This window comes from Pristiophorus japonicus, chromosome 5, assembly GCF_044704955.1.
Source record: "Pristiophorus japonicus isolate sPriJap1 chromosome 5, sPriJap1.hap1, whole genome shotgun sequence".
Lineage (NCBI taxonomy): Eukaryota > Metazoa > Chordata > Chondrichthyes > Pristiophoridae > Pristiophorus > Pristiophorus japonicus.
In genome coordinates, this window is record NC_091981.1 from 256,573,905 (window position 1) to 256,596,506 (window position 22,602).

Sequence of the window (22,602 nt, forward strand, 5' to 3'; positions counted from 1 at the left end):
ATCAGGGACGCTTCCAGTGTCCCTGACTACTATGTGTGCAGGAAGTGTATCCAGCTGCAGCTCCTGACAGACCACATTGCGGCACTGGAGCTGCGCATGGATTCACTCTGGACCATCTGCAATGCTGAGGATGTCATGAATAGCATGTTTAGTGAGTTGGTCATACCGCAGATAAAGGGTACACAGGCAGATAGGGAATGGGTGACCATCAGGAAGAGCGGTGGAAGGAAGCTAGTGCAGGGGTCCCCTGTGGTCATCTCCCTCCAAAACAGATATAACACCTTGGGTACTGCTGGGGGAGATGGCCCATCGGGGGAAGGCAGCAGCAGCCAAGTTCATGGCACCATGGGTGGCTCTGTTGCGCAGGAGGGTAGGAAAAAGAGTGGGAGAGCTATAGTGGTAGGGGATTCTATTTTAAAGGGAATAGATAGGCGTTTCTGTGGCTGAAAATATGACTCCAGGATGGTATGTTGCCTCCCTGGTGCAAGGGTCAAGGATGTCTCGGAGCGGCTGCAGGGCATTCTGGAGGGGGAGGGTGTACAGCCAGTTGTCGTGGTGCATATAGGTACCAAAGATATAGGTAAAAAGTGGGATGAGGTCCTACAAGTTGAATTTAGGGAGCTAGGAGTTAAATCAAAAAGTAGGACCTCAAAGGTAGTAATCTCAGGAGTGCTACCAGTGCCACATGCTAGGCAGAGCAGAAATAGCAGGATAGTTAAGATGAAGGCTTGAGGAATGGTGCAACATTGGAACCGGTTCTGGGGGAGGTGGGACCAGTACAAAACGGACGGTTTGCACCTGGGCAGGGCCGGAACCGAAGTCCTGGGGAAGTGTTTGCTAGTGCTGTTGGGGAGGACTTAAACTAATAGGGCAGGGGGATGGGAACCAATGCAGGGAGACAGAGGAAAGTAAAATGGGGTCAGAAGCAAAAGGTATAAAGGAGAAAAGTAGAAGCGGAGGGCAGAAAAATCAAAGGCAAAAATCAAAAAGGGCCGCATTACAACATAATTCTAAAAGGACAAAGAGTGTTAGAAAAACAAGCCCAAAGGCTCTCTGTCTCAATGCGAGAAGCATTCATAATAAGGTGGATGAATTAACTGCGCAGATAGTAGTTAGCGGATATGACGTAATTGGGATTACGGAGACATGGCTCCAGGGTGACCAATGCTGGGAACTCAACATCCAAGGGTATTCAATATTCAGGAAAGGTAGACTGAAAGGAAAAGGAGTTGGGGTAGTGTTGCTGGTTAAAGAGGAGATTAACACAATAGTAAGGAAGGACATGAGCGTGGATGATGTGGAATCTGTATGGGAAGAGCTGCGGAACACCAACGGGCAGAAAACACTAGTGAGAGCTGTGTGCAGACCAGCAAACAGTGGTAGTGAGGTTGGGGATGGCATCAAACAGGCGTGCAATAAGGGTACAGCAGTTATCATGGATGACTTTAATCTACATATAGATTGGGCAAAACAAACTGGTAGCAATACAGTGGAGGAGGATTTCCTGGAGTGTATAAGGGATGGTTTTCTCGACCAATATGTTGAGGAACCAACTAGAGAGCTGGCCATCCGAGACTGGGTGTTGTGTAATGAGAGAGGATTAATTAGCAATCTTGTTGTACAAGGCCCCTTGGGGAAGAGTGACCATAATATGGTAGAATTCTTCATTAAGATGGAGAGTGACATGGTTAATTCAGAGCCTAGAGTCCTGAACATAAAGAAAGGTAACTTCGACGGTATGTGAATTGGCTAGTGTAAAATATGTGGACTTGTGTTTACTCTGTACAGCCACCAGAGGGCTCATCCCCTGGAGTCCCAAGGGATCCCATAATCCCTTGGGAGCACAGGTATTTAAGAAGGCTTCACAGGATGGAGAGGCACTTTGGAGACCTGCAATAAAAGACTGAGGTCACACTTCACTTGGAGCTCACAATGTGCAGTCTGCCACTTTCTCCATACAAAACAACTGGTGACAAGATACAGATAGCGAACCCAAAGATGCAGAGAATAGTTGCCATCCTGGAGAAATTTTCGGAGGGCGATGATTGGGAAACTTTTGTGGAACGACTCGACCAATACTTTGTGGCCAACAAGCTAGATGGGGAAGAGAGCGCTGCCAAATAAAGGGCGATCCTCCTCACCATCTGTGGGGCACCAATGTATGGCCTCATGAAGAATCTGCTCACTCCAGTGAAATCCACAGAGAAATCGTTCGACAATTTATGCACACTGGTCCGAGAGCATTTGAATCCGAAGGTAAGCATTCTGATGGCGAGGTACCGGTTCTACACCTACAAAAGGTCTAAAGGCCAGGAAGTGGCAAGTTATGTCGCCGAGCTAAGACGCCTTTCAGGACATTGCGAATTTGAAGGACATTTAGAGCACATGCTCAGAGACCTTTTCGTACTTGGCATTGGCCACGAAACCATACTTCGCAAACTTTTGACTGTAGAGACCCCAACCTTGAGTAAGGCCATAGCGATAGCCCAGGCGTTCATTGCCACCAGTGACAATATGAAGCAAATTTCTCAGCACACACAAGTGCTGCTACAAGTACTGTGAACAAAGTGATGTTGTTTTCGAATCGTAACGTAGAGGGCAGGCCACACATACCTGCAGCTGCACGTCCGCCGATGACTCAGAGTCCACCATCAAGGGTAATGAATGCAAGGCAATTAACAACTTGATGGCACTGCGGGGGTGATCATCATTTCCATTCATGCCGATTCAAAGAGTACGTTTGCAAGGGCTGTGGAACAATGGGACACCTCCAACGAGTGTGCAGGCGAGCTGCTAAGACTGTTAAACCTGCAAACCATCATGTTGCAAAGGAGGACAGATCCATGGAGGATCATAATGAACCAGAGCCTCAAAGACAGGAGGCAGAGGTACATTGGGTGCACATATTCACCATAAATTGTCCCCCAATAATGCTGAATGTTGAACTAAATGGACTCCCGGTGTCAATGCAGCTGGACATGGGCACGAGCCAGTCCATCATGGGCAAAAAGACTTTCGACAGGTTCAGGTGCAACAAAGCCTCAAGGCCAGTCTTAACTCCAGTTCGCATAAAACTAAGAATTACATGAAAGAACTGATTCCTGTAATCGGCAGTGCTACCGTAAAGGTCTCCTACGATAGAGCGGTGCACAAGCTACCACTCTGGGTAGTACCGGGCGATGGTCCCTCACTGCTCGGCAGGAGCTGGTTGGAAAAGATACGCTAAAAAACTGGGACGACGTCCGAGCGCTATCGCCCGCTGACGACACTTTGTTTGTCCAGGTCTAAAACAAATTTCCTTCGCTGTTCGAACCAGGCATCAGAAAATTCCAAGGAGCAAAAGTGCAGATCCACCTAATTCCGCGAGTGTGACCCATCCATCACAAGACGAGAGCAGTATCATGCATGATGAGAGAAAGGGTAGAGATTGAGCTAGGCCGGCTGCAACAAGAGGGCATCATTTCACCGAGCGAGTTCAGCAACTGGGCCAGTCCTATTGTCCCAATCCTCAAGGGAGACAGCACCATCAGAATATGTGGCGATTACAAAGTAACTATCAATCGTTTCTCCCTGCAGGGCCAATACCCACTACCAAAGTCCGACGACCTCTTTACAACGCTGGCGGGAAGAAAGACGTTCACAAAGCTGGATCTGACTTCAGCCTACAAGAAGCAGGAACTGGAGGAATCATCGAAGGCCCTCACCTGCACCAACACTCACAGGGGTATTTTTGTTTATAACAGATACCCGTTGGAATCCGATCTGCGGAGGTGAAATTCCAGAGAAACATGGAAAGTTTACTGAAGTCGGTCCCGCACACCGTGGCCTTCCATGACGACATCTTGGTCACAGATCGGAACACAATCGAGTACCTGCAGAACCTGAAAGATGTTCTTAGTCGACTCAACCGCGTGGGGCTCAGGTTAAAACGCTTGAAATGCGTTTTCCTGGCACCTGAAGTGGAGTTCTTGGAAAGGAGGATTGCAGCGGACGGCATTAGGCCCACCAACGCGAAGACGAAAACAATCGAGAATGCACCGAGGCCACAGAACGTGACGGAGCTGCGGTCATTTCTGGGACACTTGAACTGCTTTGGTAACTTCTTACCAGGTCTTATTACACTGCTAGAACCATTACATGTCTTACTATGAAAAGGGGGCGAATGAGTTTGGGGCAAAAGCCAAGAAAATACCTTTGTAAAAGTAAGAAAATTGTTATGCTCAAACAAATTGCTTGTGTTGTATGATCCATGTAAGCATTTGGTATTAGCATGTGATCCATCATCATATGGCGTCGGGTGTGTATTGCAACAAGCTAATGATTTCACAAAACTGCAACCGGTTGCTTATGCATCCAAGAGTCTGTCCAAGGCTGAGAGAGACTCCAGCATATTTGAAAAAGAAGTGTTAGCGTGTGTCTATGGGGTAAAGAAAATGCATCAATATCTGTTTGGGCTAAAATTCGAATTGGAAACTGACCATAAGCCACTTATATCCCTGTTTTCCAGGAGTAAAGGCATTAATACCAACACATCGGCCCGCATTCAGAGATGGGCACTCACGTTGTCTGCATACAACTACGCCATCCACCACAGGCCAGGCACAGAAAACTGTGCCGATGCTCTCAGTAGGTTGCCATTGTCCACCACGGGGGGTGGAAATGGCGCAGCCCGCAGATCATGGTTATGGAAGCATTTGAGAGTGAGCAATCACCCGTCACTACCCGGCAGATCAAAACCTGAACAAGCCAAGACCTCTTATTATCTCTATTCAAAAGCTGTGTGCTTCATGGGAGCTGGTCCAGTGTCCCAGTGGAAATGCAGGAAGAGATAAAGCCGTTCCAGTGGCGCAAAGATGAAGGGCCCAAGTTTCCACACGATACAAAACGGGCGCCCCTCCGAGCTGGGTGCCCGTTTTTCGCGCCTAAAACGGCGCCGGAAAAAAAACTCGCGATTCTGGAGAGCCCTGCAGCTCCTTGTCTGCCTGGCGCGGCGCCCGGGGGGCGGAGCCTACACTCACGCCGATTTTGTAAGTGGGAGGGGGCGGGTACTATTTAAATTAGGTTTTTTCCTGCCGGCAACCCTGCGCGTGCGCGTTGGAGCGTTCGCGCACGCGCAGTGTGAAGGAAACATTGGCACTCGGCCATTTTTGTAGTTCTTTGTAGCTGTTTAATTTTTGAACATTTTTTAATAAAAGCACATTGCCATCAGCACATCAGCACTGAGGCTTCCTTCAGCCTTCTCACTGTCTCCTTCCCGCCCGCCGTCTGGAACGGCTTCCTCCCCCCACCCCCCCCACCCCCGCTGCGTTCGGTCGATCGGGCCCGCACTCCCTCCCTCCCGCCGTCGGGAACGTCTTCCTCCCCCCCGCCGCTGCGGTCGGGCCCGCCCACCGTCGGGAACATCTTCCTCCCCCCCCCCGCTGCGTTCGGGCGGTCGGTCGGTCGGTCGGTCGGTCCCGTTCTCCCTCCCTCCCGCCCGCTCGCCATCGGGAACGAACGAACGAACTTGTGAGGCTGGCTGAAGCACTTTCACACAGGTAGGAAGATGGTTTATTTAATCTTTTCTTTGCTTATAAATGTTTATTCAGGTTGGATTTATTTGTATAATATTTGTAGAAGTATAAATAAGGATTTATTGTAGAATTTAATGACTTCCCCCCCCTCCCCCCCCCCCCCCCACCTCGTTCTGGACGCCTAATTTGTAACCTGTGCCTGATTTTTTTAATGTGTAGAACAGGTTTTTTTCAGTTTTACAAAAATCTTCACATGCTCCATTCTAAGTTAGTTTGGAGTACGTTTTCACTGTGGAAACTTTGAAATCAGGCGTCAGTGGCCGGACACGCCCCCTTTTGAAGAAAAAATTCTGTTCCAAAGTAGAACTGTTCTACCTGACTAGAACTGCAGAAAGAAAAATGTGGAGAATTGCGATTTCTAAGACAGTCCGTTCTCCACCAGTTGCTCCTAAAAATCAGGTGCAAATCATGTGGAAACTTGGGCCCGAAATGTCTATGCAGGCAGACTGTAGTGGTCCCCAAGAAGGGCAGAGACACTTTCATCAATGACCTCCACAGTACCCACCCAGGCATCGTAATGATGAAAGCGATAGCCAGATCCCACGTGTGGTGGACCGATATCGATGCTGACTTAGAGTCATGCGTTCACAGATGTAATACATGCTTGCAGTTCAGCAATGTACCCAGGGAGGCGCCACTAAGTTTATGGTCTTGGCCCTCCAAACCGTGGTCTAGGGTTCACGTCGACTATCCAAGGAAGAGGCATACAAATTAGCCAGAAAAAGTAGCAAGCCGGAGGACTTGGAGAAATTTACAATACAGTAGAAGAGGACAAAGGGTTGAATTAAGAGGGAGAAAATAGAGTACAAGAGGAAGCTTGTTGGAAACATAAAAAATGACTGCAAAAGCTTCTATAGATATGTGAAGAGAAAACATAGAAACATAGAAACATAGAAAATAGGTGCAGGAGTAGGCCATTCAGCCCTTTGACTCTGCACCGCCATTCAATAAGATCATGGCTGATCATTCCCTCAGTACCCCTTTTCTGCTTTCTCTCCATACCCCTTGATCCCCTTAGCCATAAGGATCATATCTAACTCCCTCTTGACTATATCCAATCAACTGGCAGCAACAACTCTCTGCGGCAGGGAATTCCACAGGTTAACAACTCTCTGAGTGAAGAAGTTTCTCCTCATCTCAGTCCAAAATGGCCTACCCCGTATCCTAAGACTATGTCCCCTGGTTCTGGACTTCCCCAACATCGAGAACATTCTTCCCACATCTAACCTGTCCAGTTCCATCAGAATCTTATACGTTTCTATGAGATCCCCTTTCATCCTTCTAAACTCCAGTGAATAAAGGGCCAGTTGATCCAGTCTTTCCTCATATGACAGTCCAGCCATCCCTGGAATCAGTTTGGTGAACCTTCGCTGCACTCCCTCAATAGCAAGAACGTCCTTCCTCAGATTAGGAGACCAAAACTGAACACAATATTCCAGGTGAGGCCTCAATAAGCCCCTGTACAACTGCAGTAAGACCTCCTTGCTCTTATACTCAAATCCTCTAGCTATGAATGCCAACATACCATTTGCCTTCTTCACCGCCTGGTGTATCTGCATGTCCACTTTCAGTGACTAATGAACCATGACACCAAGGTCTCATTGCACCTCCCCTTTTCCTAATCTGCCGCCATCCAGATAATATTCTGCCTTTGTGTTTTTGCCCCCAAAATGAATAACCTCACATTTATCCACATTATACTGCATCTGCCATGCATTTGCCCACTCACCTAACCTGTCCAAGTCACCCTGCAGCCTCTAAGCATCCTCCTCACAGCTCACACCGCCACCCAGTTTAGTGTCATCTGCAAACTTGGAGATATTACACTCAATTCCTTCATCTAAATCGTTAATGTATATTATAAAGAGCTGGGGTCCCAGCACTGAGCCCTGCGGCACTTCACTAGTCACTGCCTGCCATTCTGAAAAGGACCCATTTATCCCGACTCTCTGCTTCCTGTCTGCCAACCAGTTCTCTATCCATGTCAGTACATTACCCCTAATACCATGCGTTTTGATTTTGCATGCCAATCTCTTGATTGGTGAAGACAAACGTAGGTCCTTTGCAGTCGGATTCGGGTGAATTTGTAATGGGGAATAAAGAATTGGCAGACCAATTGAACAAGTACGTTGGTTCTGTCTTCACAAAGGAAGACACAAATAACCTTCCGGATGTACTAGAGGTCCGAAGGTCTAGTGAGAATGAGGAACTGAAGGATATCCTTACTAGACGGGAAATTGTGTTAGGGAAATTGACGGGATTGAAGGCCGAGAAATCCACAGGGCCTGACAGTCTACATCCCAGAGCACTTCAGGAAGTGGCCCGAGAAATAGTGGGTGCATTGATGATAATTTTCCAACTGTCTATCGATTCTGGATCAGTTCCTATGGACTGGAGGGTTGCTAATGTAACACCACTTTTTAAAAAAGGAGGGAGAGAGAAATCAGATAATTATAGACCAGTTAGCCTGACATCAGTAGTGGGGAAAATGTTGGAATAAATCATTAAGGATGAAATAGCAGCACATTTGGAAAGCAGTATCAGGATTGGTCCAAGTCAGCATGGATTTATGAAGGGGAAATCATGCTTGACAAATCTTCTGGAATCTTTTGAGGATGTAACTAGTAGAGTGGACAGGGCAGAACCTGTGGATGTGGTGTATTTGGACTTTCAAAAGGCTTTTGACAAGGTCGCACACAAGGGATTGGTGTGCAAAATCAAAGCACATGGTATTGGGGGTAATGTACTGATGTGGATAGAGAACTGGTTGGCAGACAGAAAGCAGAGAGTCGGGATTAACGGGTCCTTTTCAGAATGGCAGGCAGTGACTAGTGGAGTGCCGCAGGGCTCAGTGCTGGGATCCCAGCTCTTTACAATATATAGTAATGATTTTGATTATGGAATTGAGTGTAATATCTCCAAGTTTGCAGATGGCACTAAACTGGGTGGCAGTGTGAGCTGTGAGGAGGATGCTAAGAGGCTGCAGGATGACTTGGACAGGTTAGGCAAGTGGGCAAATATATGGCAGATGCAGTATAATGTGGATAAATGTGAGGTCATCCACTTTGGGGGCAAAAACACGAAGGCAGAATATTATCTGAATGGCGGCTGATTAGGAAAAGGGGAGGTGCAGCGAGACCTGGGTGTCATGGTTCATCAGTGATTGAAGGTTGACATGCAGGTACAGCAGGTGGTGAAGAAGGCAAATGGTATGTTGGCCTTCATAACAAGGGGATTTGAGTATAGGAGCAGGGAAGTCTTACTGCAGTTGTATAGGACCTTGGTGAGGCCCCACCTGGAATATTGTGTTCTGTTTTGGTCTCCTAACCTGAGGAAGGATGTTCTTGCTATTGAGGGACTGCAGCGAAGGTTCACCAGATTGATTCCCGGGATGGCAGGACTGACATATGAGGATAGACTGGATCGACTGGGCCTGTATTCGCTGGAGTTTAGAAGGATGAGAGGGGATCTCATAGAAACATATAAAATTCTGACGGGACTGGACAGGTTAGATGCAGGAAGAATGTTCCCGATGTTGGGGAAGTCCAGAACCAGGGGAGACAGTCTAAGGATAAGGGATAAGCCATTTAGGACTTTGATGAGGAGGAACTTCTTCACTCAGAGAGTTGTTAACCTGTGGAATTCCCTACCGCAGAGAATTGTTGATGCCAGTTCATTGGATATATTCAAGAGGGAGTTAGATATGGCCCTTATGGTTAAGGGGATCAAGGGGTATGGAGAGAAAGCAGGAACGGGGTACTGAAGGAATGATCAGCCATGATCTTATTGAATGGTGGTGCAAGCTCGAAGGGCCGGATGGCCTACTCCTGCACCTATTTTCTATGTTTCTATGTCTTGGTTTCTATGCAGTCCCATTCTTGGTAAAATATTCCTTGTGGTTGTAGACGCGTACTCCAAGTGGATTGAATGTGAGATAATGTCGGCTAGCACGTTCGCTGCCACTACTGAAAGCCTGCGGGCCAAGTTTGCTACACACGGCTTACCCAATGTCCTGGTGAGCGACAACGGCCGATGTTTTACCAGTGCTAAGTTCAAAGAATTCATGACCCGTAACAGGATCAAGCATGTCACATCTGTCCCGTTTAAACCAGCGTCCAATGGTCAGGCAGAGAGAGGAATGCAAACCATCAAAAAAGGCTTGAAAAGGGTAACTGAAGGCTCACTGCAGACTCGTCTATTCCGAGTCCTGCTTAGCTACCTCAAGAGACCCCACTCATTCACTGGGATCCCACCTGCTGAACTGCTCATGAAAAGAGCAGTTAAGACAAGGCTTTCGTTAGTTCACCGTGATCTACATGAACAGGTAGAGAGCAGGTGGCTTCAACAAAGTGCATACCATGATAGCGCAAATGTGTCACGCGAGATTGAAATCCATGATCCTGTATTTGTTTTAGATTATGGACAAGGTCCCGAGTGGCTTCCCGTTGTGGCCAAAGAGGGAAGCAGGGTGATAAGGGTCAAACTTTCAAATGGACTAATTCACCGGAAACATTTGGACAAAATCAAACTCTGATTCATGGACTATCCTGAGCAACCCACCTTGAACCTTACCTTTTTTGGTCCCCCAACATACACACCAGTGGCAACCAGCACCACGGTTGACCATGAAGCAGAACCCATCATCCACAGCAGCTCTGCAGGGCCCAACACACCAGGCAGCCCAGCAAGGCCAGCTGCACAGCAGCCCAGCAAGGGCCCAACAAATGATTCAACAACACCAGCTTTCATACCGAGATGATCAACCAGGGCAAGAAGGGCCCCAGATCGACTCACACTGTAAATAGTTACACTATTGACTTTGGGGGGAGAGCGTTGTTATATATGTGGACTTGTATTTACTCTGTACAACCACCAGAGGGTTCATCCCCTGGAATCTCAAGGGATCCCATAATCCCTTGGGAGCACAGGTATTTAAGAAGGCTTCACAGGTTGGAGAGGCACTCTGGAGACTTGCAATAAAAGTCTGAGGTCACACTTTACTTTGAGCTCACAGTTTTCAATCGGACTTTTTCTCCATACACAACAGCTAGGATAGACTGGTGAATTATACTTAAAAGGTTGACGGTGGATAGGCAATAACAGACATTTGAAGATCACATGGATGAACTTGAACAATTGTACATCCCTGCCTGGCGTAAAAATAAAATGGGGTAGGTGGCTCAACCGTAGCTTACAAGGGAATTTAGGGATAGTGATAAATCCAAGGAAGAGGCATATAAATTAGCCAAAAAAAGAGGCAAACCTGAGGATTGGGAGTAATTTAGAAATCAGCAGAGGAGGACAGCGGGTTTAATTAGGAGGGGGGAAATAGAATATGAGAGTAAGCTTGCAGGGAACATAAAAACTGACTGCAAAAGCTTCTACAGATATGTGAAGAGAAAAAGATTAGTGAAGACAAATGTGGGTCCCTTACAGTCAGAATCAGGTGAATTTATAATGGGGAACAAAGAAATGGCAGACCAATTGAACAAATACTTTGGTTCTGTCTTCACTAAGGAAGTCACAAATAACCTTCCGGAAATATTAGGGGACCAAGGATCTAACGAGAAGGAGGAACTAAAGGAAATTCTTATTAGTCAGCAAATTGTGTTAGGAAAGTCTGATAGTCTACATCCCAGAGTACTTAAGGAAGTGGCCCTAGAAATAGTGGATGCAGTCGTGGTTATTTCCCAACATTCTATTGACTCTGCATCAGTTCCTATGGATTGGAGGGTAGCTAATGTAACACCACTTTTTAAAAAAGGAGGGAGAGAGAAAACAGGGAAATATAGACCGGTCAGCCTGACATCGGTGGTGGGGAAAATGTTGGAATCAATTATTAAAGATGTAATAGCAGCGCATTTGGAAAGCAGTGACAGGATCGGTCTAAGTCAGCATGGATTTATGAAAGGGAAATCATGCTTGACAAATCTTCTAGTTACATCCTCAAAAAATTCTCGAAGAGTGGACAAGGGGGAGCCAGTGGATGTGGTGTATTTAGAATTTCAAAAGTCTTTTGACAAGGTCCCACACAAGACATCAGTGTGCAAAATTAAAGCACATGGTATTGGGGGTAATGTGCTGACGTGGATAGAGAACTGGTTGGCAGACAGGAAGCAAAGAGCAAGAATAAACGGGTCCTTTTCAGAATGGCTAGTGGGGTATGGCAAGGTTCAGTGCTGGGACCCCAGCTATTTACAATATGCATTAATGATTTAGATGAAGGAATTGAATGTAATATCTCCAAGTTTGCAGATGACACTAAGCTGGTTGGCAGTGTGAGCTGTGAGGAGGATACTAAGAGGCTGCAGGGTGACTTGGACAGGTTAGGTGAGTGGGCAAATACATGGCAGATGTGATATAATGTAAATAAATGTGAGGTTATCCACTTTGGTGGTAAAAACAGGAAGACAGATTATTATCTGAATGGTGACAATTAGTAAAAGGGGAGCTGCAACGAGATCGGGTGCCATGGTACATCAGTCATTGAAAGTTGGCATACAGGTACAGCAGGCGGTGAAGAAGGCAAATGGCATGTTGGCCTTCATAGCTAGAGGATTTGAGGATAGGAGCAGGGAGATCTTACTGCAGTTGTACAGGGCCTTGGTGAGGTCACACCTTTATCATTATGTACAGTTTTGGTCTCCTAATCTGAGGAAGGACATTCTTGCTGTTGAGCGAGTGCAGCAAAGGTTCACCAGGCTGATTCCCGGGATGATAGGACTGACTTATGAAGAAAGGCTGGATCGACTGGGCTTATATTCAATGGAATTTAGAAGAATGTGAGGTGTTCTCATAGAAACATATAAAATTATGATGGGACTGAACAGATTAGATGCAGGAAGAATGTTCCCGATTTTGGGGATGTCCAAAACTAGGGGTCACAGTCCAAGGATAAGGGGTAAGCCATTTAGGACCGAGATGAGGAGAAACTTCTTCACTCAGAGAGTTGTGAGCATGTGGCATTCTCTACCACAGAAATTTGTTGAGGCCAATTTGTTAGATATATTCAAAAGGGAGTTAGATGTGGCCCTTATGGCTAAAGGGATCAAGGGGTATGGAGAGAAAGCAGGAATGAGGTACTGAAGTGCATGATCAGCTATGATCATATTGAATGGTGGTGCAGGCTCAAAGGGCCGAATGGCCTACTTCTGCACCTATTTTCTATGTTTGTATGTTTCTATTAAGTGGTGCTAAAATGGCGGACGTCACTCTTTTGCCAGTTGCTGGCAGCTCCCATTGTGGCCGTCGTTTTGGTCCCTACCTTTGCCCTGCTGGAAACTGGCAGTGCCACCCCAAACAAAATGGCGGCGTTGTGACGTAACTTGGAGTGCAACGCCAACTTTACGTCAGAAGCGCGAACTTCGACCCTATTGCTGAATTTATCACTGGGTCCTAAGCATGCCAAGTTAATCTGGCGTGCAAGCAGGCTGACAGTGGCGTTGTCTGCACCTCTTAAATGGACACACACATCATTCAGGTAAGTTTGGATTTAAGGTTTTGGACTGGATTTTTTTGTTTTATTGAAGTGGTGCCTTGCTGCAATAGATGTGAAAAGTTTTTTTTAAGTGTGTAGGGAGTGCTGTTGGATGTTTGCAAGGGGTTGGATGGTAAATGGAGGCCTTTGAGAAGGCAGAACATGCTGAAAATACTCAGCAGGTCATGCAACATCCATGGAGAGAAAGACAGAGTTAATGTCTCAGGTCGAGATGCTGCCTGACCAACTGAATATTTCCAGCATTTTATGCTGTCATTTCACATCTACAGCATCCGGTTGCAGAGGGAAGAGGAAGGCACAGAGAGGATGCAGAAGAGGAGGAAGCTACAGAGGAGGATGAAGAAGAAGAGGAACCAGAAGACGAGGAATCAGATGAAAGGATTTATTTCAGACAGCCCCTTTGTGGCCAGGATGTCTGGGATGGAATGATTCACCTGTGGTCCCAGTGACCACAACCCCAATTCCCCTTTCCACATTTGTCCCACACCTTAGCTTCCCTCTGTTACTGACCATCACAGTGTCCTCTTGGCCATGATGCTGAAATAAAAGCCACCACAAAGCCAACTTTCCAATCCACCCATACACGTCTATCCATCCAATGTGACATCAAGAAATCAACTCAAAACCTTTATGCATTCACTTAATGACTATCTTGTGTGTGTCTTTGCCTATCCTACTGACGTCACGCAGTGCTAACCCAATAGTTGTAGCGTGGTTGGTGAAAGGCTGATGTCTTTCAGTGAGGGGCACTGCAAATGGCCTTACTGGTCGATCTTGTGGAGCTGGTGATTGGGAGTGTCAATCAATCTTCTTCTTCTTGCTCTTTTTCACTCTCCTCTCCCTCATCACGGTCACCCACTGGTCCACTGAGGAAAGCACAAAGGTGGAGTTGTAGTGATGGGAAGGCGGAAAAGCACAAGGTGCATGCCAGAAGGAGGTTAATGTATGAGGATACCAGCATATGTATGCTTTCAGCCCCACTTCTGGCTAAGGGCTCAACCATGCCGCAGCCAAGAATGGCCTGCACCATCTCCTTCAAAGAGGTAAGGTGAGGCTATGAATGGGAGATGTGCCTCATGATTAATGCAGGTTGTTGGTAGATGAGCGATTGGGGGTGTGGAGTCATGCATTGAGCAGTGTGTAAGACTAGTGGTGCATTTGGTAGCAGAGAGCTTTTGAAGATGCATTCACTAACCTTGACCAGTGGTCAGGTCATGAAGCATCTTTGGGCACTGGAGCCAGGTGGTGGGAGCAACACTGGTGGCAGTGACAGCCTTGGTGATGTGCTCCCACATCGTTCTTTCTGGAGGGCGACCTGGTCCCTGTGGATAGAGGGCCAGTTTTGCAGTGTTGACCCCCTGCACAAATGCTGCGTGCGAGACCCTGGATGCCCCTTCCCTGGCTTGTTGAGGCATTTTTCCGATTTTTGAAGGTTAGGAAGATTATCCAGCTTTAAGTACTGAATATTCAAATTTGAGACTTCTTTTTAATGTTAAATATATTTTTTAAAGACAGAAAGGGCTGAAAATGTTATTGCTGTACTTCATTTTAATTTGTATGGCTTCAGTGTTTAATTCTCAGGTTTCTTTATTGCCCACAATTCCTTGTGGGTTTCACTGCTTCACGTCCAAAGGCTGTGTGGCTCTCGAGCGGCGCACCTGCACAGGAACATCGGGTCTGATGCCACAAGCAATGCCTCCAGGATGGCGTTGCATGGCAGGTAAGCGCTGTGCCAACAATCTCCACCCACCCAGATGAATTTTGCTCCATTAACCCTGCAGCCATTTTCAGCGGCCGCCAACTCCAGTTGCCAGTGAGACTGTCAACTTTACTGGCTAACGCAAATTTCTCCCCCAGAGCTTCTTGCATTTCAATGGTACTAATAAATCATAGAGACCAGGGTGAAATTCCCACTGTTATAGATTTATTGAAAAAGTTGCCAAGCATATAAAGCAGGAATCCACATTTTGTACTAATATGTCACATTTTTGGTAGCATTACCAACAAGAAAAACAACTGACCTAGATTGACTCCAAATCCAGCACACCTCGATTTGAAAATCCTCATCTTCGTTTTCAAATCCCTCCATGATCTTGTCCCTTCCTATTTCTGTGATCTCATCCAGCCCTACAATGCTTCGAGATCTCTGCGCTCCTCCAATTCTGTCCTCTTGCACATCCTCGAATTTCAACACCCCTTCTTTGGCGGCCGTGCCTTTAGCAGTTCAGGTGCTAAGCTCTGGAATTACCTCCTTAAACCTTTCCAACTCTCTGCTCTTTCTCCTCAATTATGATGCTCCTCAAAACCTACCTTTTTGACCAAGCTTTTGTTCATGTGTCCTAATATCTCCTTATGTGGCTCAGTGTCAAATTTTGTTTGATAACGCCCCTGTGAAGCGTCTTGGGATGTTTTACTACATTAAAGCCGCTATATAAATGCAAGTTGCTGTTCTTGTATTCTGGTGGACATCACGGCTTACTGTGCATGGAAATGGTTCCTGTCAAGTAAATTCTGCCAATACTCCCTGGTTGTGATGTGACTAATTAAACCCGTCACTGTAAGATAGGCCTAAAATAGATAGCCTCCGTCAAAAATAACAGAAATTCCTGAAATTTTTCGGAGGCCAAGCATTACTGAAGAGATATTTAGCATTGTTTGTATGTGCATTACATTAAGCCTAGCGTGTAAACCAACAAGATAACTAAAGCTAAATTATGGAAAAGACTGAGGCCGGGCAATTCCACTTCTGCACTTGCCAGCCTGCAATTTTCTGCCCATTAAACTGAACGGGTAGAAATCTCACATTGACGATTGTAGAATGCAAAAAATCCCAGCCATGCACATTAAGGAGACATATTTTCTAATTACAGGGTATTATTTTCCAATCCTCCAACCCCAACAAAAAAGCATCTACAAATATTGTGTTGATCATTACTTTACATTTCTGAAAATGGGCTTTTATAGAACAAATTTGAAAAATGAAACACTTGCCTCAGATTAACCAGGTGAATAATAGGCACGTGAATAACTTTAAAATAGTTAGCTGTTCCATCAAAAGAAAGACTTTATATCCCATCGGAGTGGAAGATGCCTGTGCGTGAGTTCTTTTAACGTGGGGTGGCCGTTGCACACCGGCTACAACATGGGCTTAGCTGAGCAAGATCTTGGTCCAGTGGCAAGGGGGTCCAAGACGACTGGAGACCAGGTACTGCTGTATGAACCTAGTTGCCTACGGCGAGATGTTGGCTGCAAGCTCAGCGCTGGGTAGCGCCCTTGATGGTAGGTGGTCCGAGGCTTGGTTGGGGGCAGACATTGGGAGGGTCAGTGGCCAACTGGAGTTCCAAATGGAAGGTCATAGCCATGATGCTCACCAGTCAGAAGAGGCCAGGTCATCAGTGGGGAAGTCAAGGCCCGGTCGTCTCTGAAGGAGGGGGAAAGGCCAGCCACCATCATAGTGGTCCTCCTCCATGACGGCGGCTGGCCTTTCCCCATTTATATAGTACCTTTCACGACCACCGGACATCTCAAAGCACTTTACAGCCAATGAGTTACTTTTCCAGTGTAGTCACTGTTTTGTAATATGGGAAACGCAGTAGCCAATTTGCACACAGCAAGCTCCCACAAACAGCAATGTGATAATGACCAGATAATTTGGTTTTGTTATGTTGATTGAGGGATAAATATTGGTCAGAACACCAGGGATAACTTCCCTGCTCTTCTTCGAAATGGTGCCATGGGATCTTTTACATCACCTGAGAGAGCAAATGGGGCCTCGGTTTAAGGTCTTATCCGAAAGACGGCACCTCCGACAGTGCAGAGTGGGACTTGAACCCACAACCTTCTGACTTAGAAGCGAGTGTGCTATCCACTGAGCCATCAGGGCCAGGTTGCAGTGGGGCCTAAGTCACTCTGGAAAAAGAACGATCATACATTGTTAAAGGGCGATGCCATTTCAAAATTCAGTATTTGGGTTGGCTCTATTTGCAAAGGCTTGTTTTGAAAGCTGTGTTAAAACAGACCATGTTGGCCTCGAGGGAATGTTCAATCAGACAGTGGCGGAACAGCAGAGGACCAGTCACCTCAGGGCAACTCTTGCATACCTCCCAGTGGCCTGCGAGAGAGCAGCATTGGCAGGCGATTGGGAGCAGGTGCCCAGTTCATCCTTTTGGCTGCAGCTATCTGCACAATACAGAGAGTTTAAGGAGCGAAGAAGAGGAAACAATAGAAATAAGTGATAAAATGACAACACAAAAGAGGCACAAACATCTTGGAAATAAGGCTGTGGTCTCTTTAAAGACAGTGAACTCTGGGATTTAATTTCCTCTGGATGTAAACAGATTCATGTAAAATTCCTGTGTGGACTTTCGTGATGCACTTGTTAGTCTGTTTAATAGGTTAAAACAGCACTCAAAAAATTGTGATGTAAATGCACTTGCCATCACGAGCAGAGGAAAACAAACCTCTCGGTGTGCTAAAGAAGGGGTTCGACACTACGGTTACAATTATTTTACTTTCTTTATTGAAAGCCGAGTATGGCTTTACAATGAATTTCTCTAAAATTGCTAATACGCAGTATTAGAAATGTAATGGTTATCATTTCTGCAGACAAAGAACAGTAAAGGTGACAGCTTTGAAAAGGATGTTGACAGGGTTAAGTGATAAATGGAGCAGTCCATGGCATGGGCGACAGAAAGGATGCCAATTGCTCCTTTGTGCTTACTATGATGAAAAACATGCTAAGTTGTTTGAACAAAAAGTGTTTTGTCGCAGCTTTTAAACATGCATGAATAAGCTTTTTGTGACCATCTTCTTTTGTTATTCACTGATATTGTTCAACCCAGTGTTGCAGTCAAAAAAGTTGCGATCTTTAATCTTCCATTGGTTTTGATATATTTTTCTTAACTGAATTTGGAGATATTCCATATGACCAGTTGCTTGCAATAGTTAGCTGAGTGGGGTCAAGTCAAATTTGAATGGTCCTCCATTCATCGATGACAATATTTTGACTCTTTTATTCATTTCAGATATAATATGGGGAATTTAGCTGAGAATGATTCCGCAGTACCTGTATTGGAAGTTCTTCTGAGAAACTGGAAGCATTACAGGTTTTTGCAGGGAGTAAGTTGACATCATTTGGACAGAATTTCCATAACATTTTTCTGGATCTCTCATCCTAACGTTTACTTGTACTTCTTTCAATTCAGTATACTGTATTCGTTGCTCATGATGTGGTCTCCTCTACAGTGGGGGCGACCAAACGTAGATTGGGTGACCCCTTTGCAGAACACCTTCGTTTGGTCCATAAGCATGACCCTGAGCTTCGGGTCACCTGTCACCTTAATTCGCTGCTCCACTCCCACTCTGACCTCTCCATCGTCGGCCTCCTATACTGTTCCAATGAAGCTCAACCCAAGCTCGAGGAACAGCACCTCATTTTTTCGGCACTTTATAGCCTTGTGGACTCAACATTGAGTTCAACAATTTTAGACATATCCTCTGCCCGTATATTTTTTTCCCTTTCCTCCCTTCTATTTTTTTAAACTCCCGCCTTTTTTTTCCTCTCTCCCATGGCAGCTGGTGATTATTCCACCAATCACACCCCACCTAGACTCATCTTTTGTTTCCTAACTTGTGCCAATACCATCTAATTTTTGCTCATCATCACATTTGTCTCTTAAATCAATCCTGCTTTCACCCTATCACAGTCCTTCCCTTTTGTTCTTTCCTTCCCTCCTTTCACTTCCTTAAGAATCTGTTACATCTTGAACTTTTCCAGTTCTGACGAAGGGTCACAGACCTGAAACGTTAACTCTATTTCTCTCCACAGATACTGCCTGACCTGCTGAGATTTCCAGCATTTTCTGTTTTTATTTCAAAAATACTTAATTGGCTGTGAAGCACGTTGGATTATCCTTCAGTTGTGAACGCCACTTATATAAATGCAAGTTCTTTCCTTCTCACTTTAGAATCATCGGGCCTAAAATTTCACATATTATTTTAAGTGGGGGACAAATGGCCAATGAAGTACTTTTTGAAGTATTGCCACATTTATAATGTAAGGAAACACGGCAGCTAATTTGTACACAGGGTCCCACAAACCAGATAATGACCACATAGTCTGTTTTAGTGCTGTTGGTTTGAGGGATAAATATTAGCCGAGACAATTCTTCAAAATAGTGCTAAGGGATCACCTGAGAAGGCAGATGGGTCCTCGGTATAACGCCTCATCCGAAAGATTTCAAAAAGTACTTCAATGGCCATAAGCATTTTGGAATGTCCTGAGGTCATGAAAGACGTTATATAAGAGCAAGTCTTTCTATGAACTAGCAAATACTTCGCAGGGATGTAAGGGGATGTGATTTAATCTCGGTGGTTTCTGATGCTCATATAAACTGTCTGAGCACAGGTCTTATTTCTCTATCAGTAATATAATCTTGAGCTCTGTCCCATTTTCGAGTTTACTGTCCAAGCACTTAAGAGCAGAGGAGAACCACTCTGCAGTATTGGCACATTAGTAATACACTTTGCCACTGTGTCTTTTTTCATTCATTGGAAGCAGGTGTCACTGACAAAGCCATCATTTATTGGCCCTCGCTAATTGCCCTTGAGAAGGTGGTGATGAGCCCCCTTCTTGACAACTGAGTGGCTTGCTAAGCCATTTGAGAGACAACCACATTGCTGTGGGTCTGGAGTCAAAAGAAGGCCAGAACAGGAGGTCTCTTTCCCTAAAGGACATTAGTGAACCAGATGGATTTTAACAACAATCAAGTAGTTTCATGGTCACCATTACTGACACTCACTTTTTATTCCAGATTTATTTATTCACCCACTACTGTGGTGGGATTTGAACTTGTATCTCCAGGCCTCTGGATTACTAGTCCAGTAACATAGCCACTATGCCACCATTCCTGTATGTGCCATCGTCATAGGCAGTCCCTCGAACTGAGGATGACTTGCTTACACATCAAAAAGTTCACATATGTTTCAATGATTGACCTAAAATTCCAGGTCCGAACTAAATCTTGAAGGGTGGAAGATGCCTGTGCTTGGATTTTTTAACGTGTGGTGACCATTACACACCAGCCACCACAGGAGCATGACAGAGCTAGGTCTTGATCCAGTAGCAAGGATTGACCAAGACGACTGGAGACCTGCTCTGTTGCACGGACCTAGTGCACACACGTATCGCAGTGTGGGCTGGCCCGTGCTGCCACTGGGCCCTCGCCTCTTCTGGGCCCTGAACTCGCACCTCTCCTGGGCCCCGATTACATCCCTCTACACTCTCTAGCCGGTCCTTCTCCCAACCTCGCCGCTCCTGATGTACCTGCCCATGCTCCAATCACCGATCTGGACCTTGGCGAAGTCCCTTTTCACTGCCGTTGCTCTCCTGCTCCAGCACGTGCTGCTCCCTGGAGTGGTATGCTGTCACACTGCTCCTTCTGCTCCCCGGCCTGTTCCGATGGTGCTCGCAGGCCGGAGGCCATACAGACTGCTGGGCCAGGCCGCCACAGTGCTCCTTCCGCTACCCGGCCTGCTCCACAGGTTGGCAGCATGTGCAATGCTGCCAACACTCGCAATTCAATTTTATGTACCATGACTTGTAAGGTATTTTCGATGTTCCTGTAGGAAATATAAATTTAGCTATTACAGGTTTATGGTCTTGCCTGAAAATTCTCAGGTGTAGAAATACCAGTCACTCCCACGAGCAATCTACATTTATGGCTGCGCCCTTCTCAATAACTAACTATACAACAATCCTCCCTTATGATACTCACTAGATATTCATGCCCAGTTATGAGCCACATGTGTCTTCCAATCTTATTGATAGACCAAGAAAACATTTGGTAAGAAAAAGCCAGGCATGAATCATTAAGCTGCTTTCATTCACAGCAAGTGAACGGACAAAGCAACGGTTAAGATCTTCATTCAATCACTTACAACTGCATTTACATAATAATACAAAATAGTCAATGGTTATAGAGATATTTAACAACTGCTATTATTTTTTCAGGGCAATTTGGAAGGAAAGAAGTGTCCCTTAAAGTAGAGACCAACAAGATGGAGAGGCATAACAGGATAATTATGCATGGACTCTGATGGGCCGGACAGCCTTTTGTCACTGGTTCTTATTGTGCTTATTTTCACATTCTAGACCAGTAACAGTATAATAAATTGACTTTGGAAAAACCCTCATCTTCATTCCTTTCTTTCTCTCCAATTTTCTCCCCTCTGTTACTGAGGAGTTGAGTCCCTTGCCAGGGTTTGGTCCCACAAGGAGTGTTAGGGAAACAGCTTTGTTTAGGTTTGAATAAACTTCAGTCCAGATGGTACTTCACTGAGTTTCTGGGTTAAACAATGCACCACCTCTGTGACATCCTGAAAGAAAACAGATTGAATGCATTTGAATTCCACCACCCACACCCCACACCGTGATGAGCATTTGAAGATAATTCTGAGAAAACAAGCAAAATTGGGAGATAACACACCATCCAGATGTTGCCGCCATTCTGAGAGTATCTACATTGTCACAATGGTCTGGTGATAGGCTTAAAATGTAAGAGCAAATTCACTGGTGCTGCAGTAAGAGAGCACAGATTAGAGTTAGGGCTACGATACCGTAACACTGTTTCTTTTTGTCTCACCCTCCATTCATACAAGGATCCTGATCCAGAGCTTGGCATTGGTAAATGTTCCCTGTAACATGATGATATTCGGGCATGAAGTTTAGGTGTGTTGAATGAAGAATCAAATGCAATTTTATGATATTTTCTATCCAGTGTATGATGAAATCTGATGAGATAATCCCACTCCTGAGGTAAGTCTGGTTTAAACTAGTGCCAATTTCAAACCCATAATTCATAAGTACATTAGGAACAGGAGTAGGCCATTTAGCCTCTCGAGGCTGCTCCGTCATTTAATTAGATCATGGAGCACAGCTCTGTTCGGCAGGCCACAAAGTTCGCATGCCAGACACGAGACTCCCAAAGCAAGCGCGCTGCTCGGAACTCCTACACGGCAAGCGAGCCCCAGATGGGCAGAGGAAACATTTCAAGGACACCCTCAAAGCATCCTTGATAAAGTGCAACATCCCCATCAACACCTGGGAATCCCTGGCCAAAGACCACCCTAAGTGGAGGAAGAGCATCCAGGAGGGCGCTGAGCATCTCGAGTCTCGCTGCCGAAAGCATGCAGAAATTAATCGCAGGCAGTGAAAGGAGCGTGCGGCAAACCAGACTCCCCACCCATCCTTTTCTCCAACAACTGTCTGTCCCACCTGTGACAGGGACTGTAATTCCTGGATTGGACTGTACAGTCACCTGAGAACTCACTTTTAGAGTGGAAGCAAATCTTCCTCGATTTCGAGGGACTATCTATGATGATGATGGCTGGTCCTAAAGTGACAGATGTAGCATTGATTGCTGAGTAAACTTTGCTCTCCTAATCCTACATGTCACTTCACCCCTTGTATCCTCACTGTGTTGAAATCAAGACTGATCAGGTAATCTCCTTGGAGCTCACTCTTTCTCAGGA

At 45.8% G+C, this 22,602-nt stretch overlaps 1 long non-coding RNA gene across 1 annotated transcript in view; it reads left to right on the top strand.

Moving 5' to 3' along the window:
- Positions 1-21,258, top strand: part of LOC139264679 (uncharacterized) — a 75,486-nt gene extending 54,228 nt beyond the window's left edge. Inside the window, exon 3 of the long non-coding RNA XR_011593397.1 lies at positions 21,083-21,258. This is a non-coding gene — a long non-coding RNA (uncharacterized lncRNA). The remainder of the gene's footprint in view (positions 1-21,082) is intronic.
- The last annotated feature ends 1,344 nt before the right edge of the window (positions 21,259-22,602 follow it).